This window comes from Geotrypetes seraphini, chromosome 8 (genome assembly GCF_902459505.1).
Source record: "Geotrypetes seraphini chromosome 8, aGeoSer1.1, whole genome shotgun sequence".
Lineage (NCBI taxonomy): Eukaryota > Metazoa > Chordata > Amphibia > Gymnophiona > Dermophiidae > Geotrypetes > Geotrypetes seraphini.
The window spans coordinates 26117068-26125338 of NC_047091.1; positions in this window are offsets into that span (position 1 = coordinate 26117068).

Genomic DNA, 8271 nt, shown 5'->3' on the forward strand with positions numbered 1-8271 from the left:
TTTCATGTTTCTTCACAAATCTTCTTCCACAGCATTGCTGTAAAGTAATTGTTCTTTAAAAGAAATGAAGTGGTTTTAGTATTCCTGTGTTTTTCAGGTTTCTTCTACTTTTTTAGTCAAATACTGAAGTGCTTGAACTGCACAGAACCCTTATAAAGCAGTCATATTTCTGTATTTTTCTATCTTTATGTGCTGGCTAATGGGCACTACACCTGTATGTTCTGAACTGATCTAATGGGAAAGAAAACTGGCAGGTAAGATCATTTTTATTTGCTTCTTGCAATATGAATTGTTTGCATGTGTGACTATTCCATCTTGTCATCACTTCTTCCTTTAAAATCATTCCAGCCTTTAATGTAGGAACATAGCAGGTTAAGAAAAAATTGTTACCTGATGTTATGGCTTGTCAGGAGCTGGAAGGGGGCAATCCTTGCATAGTTTTACTTCGTTCTTACCCCCAAGAATGTCCAGGCTATATATATTTATATTGCTTATTGGGCTGAATGTAACTACATTCCCTTCTCTTCCTTCCTCTTAAGAAGTAAATCTTCAGTCAGATCCTCGTGGAGATGATGGTCTAGTCCATATCACAGATTCAGTGAAGACAGTTTTAAGACCAGTTCAGAGAATGTTGATTTTTTTTTTTTTTTTTTAATGCTTTTGCTTTTGGTGGAAAAGAGGAAGCTGATCAGGAGTTACAACATAATAGAAGCAATGCTGAATTGCATGCCCCCTAGTTCTTGTATTTTTGGAAGAGTAAACAAATGATTCATGTCTACTTCTTCCACTCCACTCAGTATTTGGTAGACCTCTATCATATCTCTCCCTCTACCCTCTCTTCTCCAGCTGGAGAGCTCTAGCTTTTTAGCTTTTCCTCATAGGGAAGTTTCTCCCACCCCTTTTATCATTGTCATTACCCTTTTCTGTACCTTTTCTAAGTCCACTATCTTTTTTAAGATGCAGTTACACCATGGAGCAATAGAAAGGCATTACAGTATTCTCAGTTTTGTTCTCCTAACTTCTTTAATATCCCTCCAGATTACCATAGACAGATGGGTAATACACTCCTACCAATGGGTAGATGGAGCACATAAGTTAGCCATGCAGGCCATCCCAGAGTCAGTATGAGGGAGTGCTGGAAAGTTCTCAACCCAACCAACTTCCTAAATATTGCCACTATAGCTGAAAAGAGAGTTGTTTTATTTTGCAAAGTGCCAATTTGCAGAAACATAATGCTGTGTTTTGAAATTGTTTCAGATCATTGATTGAACCATGTTAACGAAACGTGTGGAACTCCGAGCCGTCGTGAAGTTCCTATTCCTGCAGAAGAAAACTGCAAAAGAAATCTATGAATGTATGATGCAAACACTGAATGATAAATTCCCATCATACTCCACAGTGAAGAAGAGATATGCAAACTTTCAGCGTGGAGATTGAGACCAAAGATGCAGCAAGGTCTGGGAGGCCACAAATGGTGTCAATTTCTGAAATTGTTAACCTTGTCTATGACCTGATTTTGGCAGACCGACGAATATCAGCTAAAACAATTGCTGAAACACTACAGATATCCAGGGAATGGTATACAGAAGCAGTCTTCCAAGTGGGTGCCCAAATATTTGAATGCTGATGAGAAATGATGTTGAGTAGACGCTTCCAAGTTGATTTTGCAGCATTTTAGTGAGCTGGTGCTAGCATTTTGGAATGACTAGTTACTGTCAATGAAACATGGTTACACCACTCTGATCCTGAGACAAAACAACAGTTCACACAATAACAGCACTTAGGTTCTCCATGGCCAAGGAAATTCAAGACCCAAAAGTCAGCAGGAAAGGTGCCAAGGGGCCAAACAGTTAATGCAGAATACTTAAAGGAGGCATTGAAAGAAAAAAAGAGAGGGAAGCTGTGGAAAGGAGTTCTCTTTTTGCAAGACAATGCAACTGCTCACAAGGATGGCAAAAAAATGGATGTTTTGACACAGTGCATAGACCATCCACCCTACTCACCAGATCTTGCTCCACCTGACTATTTTCTGTTTCCAAACCTTAAAAAGGTGATTGCAGCAGCGGAGCAGTATTTCAATGACCAGATATCAGAGTATTTTTGGGAAAGGTTACAGAAACTTCAGGCACGATGTGCCAAGTGTGATGAATTTAGGGGTGAATATGTGGAATAACTTGTAAGTTTCAAGGCTCCACATCATTCCCTTCATGGTTGAGCTGAGAGCTTTTCAGCACCCCCTCATTCTTCTGTCTCCCAGCAGGTGCTAGAGGTGTGAGCAGTGCAGACTCCCATTAATGTGGTAGGCCTGGGGAAGCCTAATTAGGAAAAAAAAGAAATAAAATTACTGGCGTCGGTAGTATTTGTAGTATATTCTGGCTCCTAATTTCTCTGCTTTACTTCCAGGTCTCTTTTTTAGCTCCTGGTTGGGGCAACCATTCCATTGAGTGAAAATGTATTTTTTTTTAAATTAACATATCACCTCTGTCTATTTTATTTAGCATTTTTTTCATAAAGGTGTTTTGTTTTAGAACTGGAGCACCAGGGACCTAAAGACATGTTTTCAGTCCCTTTTTACATAATCCATTTTTTAGCAGATTTCCACAATGACTCCAAAAGTCTTTTTTCAGGGTGTGAACACCTGACTCAGAAACCAGTAGTTGGGATTATTTTTCTCTCTGAACATCACTTTGTACTTGCCACGTTAAATGTTGTCTATCATTTAGACGCATGGTATTCTAATCTCAGAAGATCCTTCTGCAAGTCCTTTAACAAGTTTTGAAAATTTTTTAAGGATCTTTTACTAAAGAATAGGAATAAAATAGGCTTTGTGATAGAAAACCTGCACTTACCTTTAGTAAGAGATCCATTTGTGTCAATTCACTCATTGCTCTTCTCTCCAGAGCATGTCCCCAGTACAGACTCTTTTCCACAGGGAAAACTATTTAGTCCTACTCTTCTTATTTTCTTGTCTTTTAGCCAGTTTGCATTCACAAGGGCATTGTCTCCTGTATCATTACCCTTTCATTTCCTAAGGAGTCTTTCCTGAGGGTCTTTGTCAAGTGTCTTCTTGAAAATCCAAATATACTGTATCAACCAGCTCACCAATATCCACTTTTTTGAAGATGTAAACAAAAAAAAAATCTTAATAGATACTGCAACTCTTGCCTTACCAATGTTGACTCATTGAATTATGCCTATCTATTTGATGAATAATTTTGGTTTTTAGAATAGCTTCAATCATTTGGTCCACTGTCGATTTTCAGGCTCACCAGTCTATAGTTTTCCAAATCATCCTGGGAGCCCTTTTTAAAAGTCAGTATTACTCTCCTGTCTCTTGGGAATTACAGCCATTTTTAATGACTGCTAATCTGTTTCTAATAATCTGTAACCTGTTTGAGCTCTTTTAGGACTCTGGGGAGAATACTATCTGATCCTGGCAATTTGTTGCTCTTGAGTTTGTTCAATTACATCTTCTAAAAATTTAGTGATGCGCCTTAGGCCCTGAATCATCACCATGAAAACTGGTTTCCAATGTTGATATGACCCCACCATCCTCTTCAGGCAAATGAATCATTTTGGTTTTCTTTTATTCACTTATCCTCTCTGAATACTCCTCTCCTATCTCTTGGTCAACCAGCAGTCCAACTGCCTCATTCATGAGTTTTTTGCTTCAGATATTCTGGAAAACTTTTTTAGTACATATTGGTTTTTTCATCTACATAAAGCTTCTTTTTAAATCTCTCTTGCCTTATTCCTTATATGAGGGATCTTCAAAATATCTCAAGCAAATTACATCACTTTTCCACATAATCACCGTTTTGCCTGACTAACTTGCCAGCACTTTGGCTTAGCCCTATTGACTCCATTTAGAGTTTGCTTTCCATTTTCTGGCTTTCTCTGCCTTTTCTACCTCATCATGTGAATTTATTTTATTTTAAGGGAGTAATGTTATCTCTGATTCTGGTGAATTGGAATTTGAGATAAATCTGTGTAAACATTCATATTTGTGGATATGTCCTAGTGTTTTAGATTTGTGTGTATGGGGGTAGAGGTGGAGTGAGAATGGTGTTTAATGCAAAACTCCCAGGTCAATAAATAAAAACTGAAAAAAAACCCAATCCCGAAATAGAAGAGGATACCTATTATTGAACTAACTTAAGACATTTTTGACTATCTTTGGGGAGCTTAACTCATCAGGGGCCTCTACTCTCACCAGTTCAGTTTGTGTATTTGCATAGTTTTGGCCTCGCCAAATGGTCATCTATTTTTTTGGTTTTATCTATATGCTTTTCAGTCTGGGATTACATGGAATATAAGTTCCTAAATTCATTTAAACTTTTACCAAAGGCTAGTGAAAAAATGTTAGCTTAGTTCAATAAAAAGGTATTACATTGTATTCCTTGTTTTGTTTTTTATGTATTAACCTTTGCTTTGGTCATTACGGAAGAAGATCTACCTGAACCAGAGGAACTGAAAGAAATCTCGGTGAATCTGGAAGATGTACTAAGCCAAATCGACAAGTTAAAAAGTGATAAATGGTATACATCCCAAGGTACTAAAAGATCTGTAACCTGTCACTAAAATTGTCTGAAGTACCTGAAGATTGGAGGGTGGCCAATGTTACGTCGATTTTTACAAAGGGCTCCAGGGGAGATCCTGGAAATTACAGACCAGTAAGCCTGACTTCAGTCCCAGGCAAAATGGTGGAAACAATTATAAAAAATAAAATTGTGGAACACGTAGACAAACATGATTTAATGAGACAGTCAGCATGGGTTCAGCCGAGGGAGATCTTGCCTTACCAATTTGCTTGACTTCTTTGAAGCTGTGACTATAGGTGAGCTGGTTGATGTAGTGTATCTAGATTTTCAGAAAGCTTTGACAAATTTCCTCATGAGGCTCCTGAGAAAATTAAAGAGTCATGGGATAGGTGACTTTGTGAATAGAAAACAGAGGGTAGAGTTAAATGGTAATTTTTCTCAATGGAGGAGAGTAAACAGTGGAGTGCCGCAGGGATCTATACTGGGACCGGTGCTATTTAACTTATTTATAAATGATCTGGAAATTGGAATGACGAGTGAGGTGATTAAATTTGCAGATGACACTAAACTGTTCAAAGTTGTTAAAACGCTTGCAGATTGTGAAAAACTGCAGGCAGACCTTAGGAAATTGGAGGACTGGGCATCCAAGTGGCAGGTGAAATTGAATGTGAACAAATGCAAAGTGATGCACATTGGGGAAAATAACCCAAATCACAGTTACCAGATGCTAGGGTCCACCTTGGGGCTCAGCACCCAAGAAAATTATCTGAGTATCAATGTAGACAATACGATGAAACCTTCCACCCAATAGGCAGCGGTGGCCAAAAAAAGCAAACAATGCTAGGAATTAACAAGACTAAGAATGTTATAATGCCTTTATCGTTCAATGGTGCAACCTCACCTGGAGTATTGTGTTCAGTTCTGGTCTCCTTATCTCGAGAAAGATATAGCAGCACTAGAAAAGGTTTAAAAAGGATGGAACTCCTCTCGTATGAGAAAAGACTAAAAAAGTTAGGGTTCTTCAGCTTGGAAAAGATATGGCTGAGGGGAGATATGATCAAAGTCTATAAAATCTTGAGTGATGTAGAATGAGTATAAGTGGTTTGATTTTTCACTCCATCCAAAATTACAAAGACTAGGGGACACTCAATGAAGTTACAGGGAAATATTTTTTACTTAAGAGAATAGTTACGCTCTGGAACGCAGGAGGTTGTGGTAAGAGCGAATAGTGTAGCTGGTTTTAAGAAGGGGTTTGGACAATTTCCTGGAGGAAAAGTCCATAGTCTGTTGTTGAGAAAGACACGAGGCAAGCCACTGCTTGCCCTGGATCAGTAGCATGGAATGTTGCAACTCTGGGTTTTGGCCAGGTACTAGGGACCTGAACAGGCTACTGGGCTTGTTGGACTCCACTGCTTTATAAAAATACCACACATTAATCTCATGTTTTAATGCAGAAACTCAGTTGGACTTGGATTCTATTGTGCAATGAATCTCCATTCCTAGCTGCTGTAAGAGCAGTTCAGTAATACCCCCATACCTGTAAGACGTGAAGATCAGTCATACAAGTTTCAAGTCCAACAAGTCATACAAGTTTTAATCCAACTTCTAAGCGGTTAACATAATAAAATTACACAAAAACAAATTAAACATATTAAAACAGGGAAGACAAATGACTAACTCAAACATACTGCAACAGTAGGGCAGATGGGGAGGAACTACAATAAGTATAGGATAGATAAGTCATAAAGGCTAAAACAATAGGTTAGGTAAAAAATTGTCAAAAAAGGAAAAGAAAGAAAAGTGGCAATTTAACAAAAGGCGTCTCGGAATAGAAATGTTTTTAATGCTATTTTAAATTGTTTTATATCTAATTCGTTGCGGAGATTTATAGGCAGTAGATTCCAAAGTGAAGGGGCAGTGACAGCAAAGTTGTTGATACATAAAGTATTTATTGATTTTAATGATGGTATAACTAAAAGATTTTGAGAAGTGGAACGAAGGGATTTAGTTGTTACATACGGGATTAAAAGACTGTTAATGAAATCAGGTTGGTTATTCATTTTAGTGGTAAATGTTAAAAGTATAATTTTATAATTGATTCTGTATTTGATTGGCAGCCAATGAGCATCGACTAAAAGAGGGGTGACATGATCATATTTCTTTGCCCCGCTAATGATTTTAATAGCGGTATTTTGAATGATCTGTAATCGCCTGATCTCCTTTTTTGTGATTCCCTTATAGAGGGCATTACAGTAATCTAAACACGAAATAACCAATGAATGAATTAAAGTTTTCAATGCAGCAGCTTCCAGTAAATTAGAAAGGGAATGAATCATTCCTGTCTTGGAGTAACTAGTCCAGATTTGAAAAACTGGAAGTATGTAATGTTTGCTGGCTTTTAATGGACTTTTTCAAATATCTGTTGAACCTTGCTGGGTTAAGTCAGTGGGAATAAAAGTATATAGGAGCATGATCTTTGTTTCAGAAAAGCAGAAACTTCCTATGTATGATCTTCTTTTGCACCTTCTGGCAACATTTACAAGAAACAAAGATTTGTTGAAAAATCTTGAGATATTATTAGCAGGCAATAATCCTAAGATTGTGGACCAAATGTAAAATTGTTCTTGTTTAAAGAGGCCATTTAAATTATTGAACAGGAGTCCAAAGCAGTGTTTTCTCCCAAAGGAAAAGGGGAGTTGCTGTTGTCTTTTCTGTAAATTGTAGGGTGCCTGCTTTCTGAATGTAGCATTAAACTCGGGGATAGTTATTCAGCCTGGGGCTGTCGGTGTTTTCAGAAATCCTCACCTCCATGGGCTGAATTAAGCCTCAGGCCATAGGGCTGCCGGCAGCCACATAAGTATTCAGGCATAGTTAGGACAGCAATTTGTGTGGTCCTGCATAGCCCCATGACATTCAGGGCCCACGCTGGTGTCTGGATGACGTCTGAGCCTACTACACTGAACATTAGTAACTGGGAGAGGCAGAATGAATTAACCAGGCAATAGCCTTTCCTGCTTAGTAAATTGTTCTGAATATCAGCCAGGGCTAAAGGTTGACAGTGAACTTGCCAGTATTGTCTTTTCTTATTATTCCTACATCTCATCACTTGAGCATGTCTGAGATAGAAACAGATGCATTTTGTGTGACAAGTTGAAGTAGAGTATTGCATGGAAACAGTGTTAGCGGAAATCCTGCAGGGATGGACACAGGTCCTGTGGGGTTCCTGCAGAAGTGTAGTTCCAGGCCAGCCTCCCTATCTTGTCTTTCTACCGTGGCTGCCATCTCCTCGCTGATCATGTGTGTATGGTGACTGGTGATTGGCAAGTGTTTCCTCCGGCCTTGTCCTCTGATGCAATTACTTTTTTTATGGGTACAGCGAGGGTGGAAGAGATTCCGGTGGGGATGAGTGAAATTTCTGTCCCTGTGCAACTCTCTCTAAAGGTGATTTCAGCAAAAGGAATGCTGATAGAAAATAATCATTTTTTCCAACTTGACCAAATGTTGACATATACATACAAGGGGCCGCTGAAGAGTTCTCAGCTCAACCAAGAAGAGAATGAAGTGGAGACATGAAACTTAAAGTTATTCCACACTTTTCTTGACACTTTTTTTTCCTATATATGCTAAATGCCTTTATCTACCCAACACTTACCACCTTAGATCTCGACAACTCTTTAGTAATTCATATGCAACTCTTACGACATCTCATGCTATTCCTGTAAACTTTTAA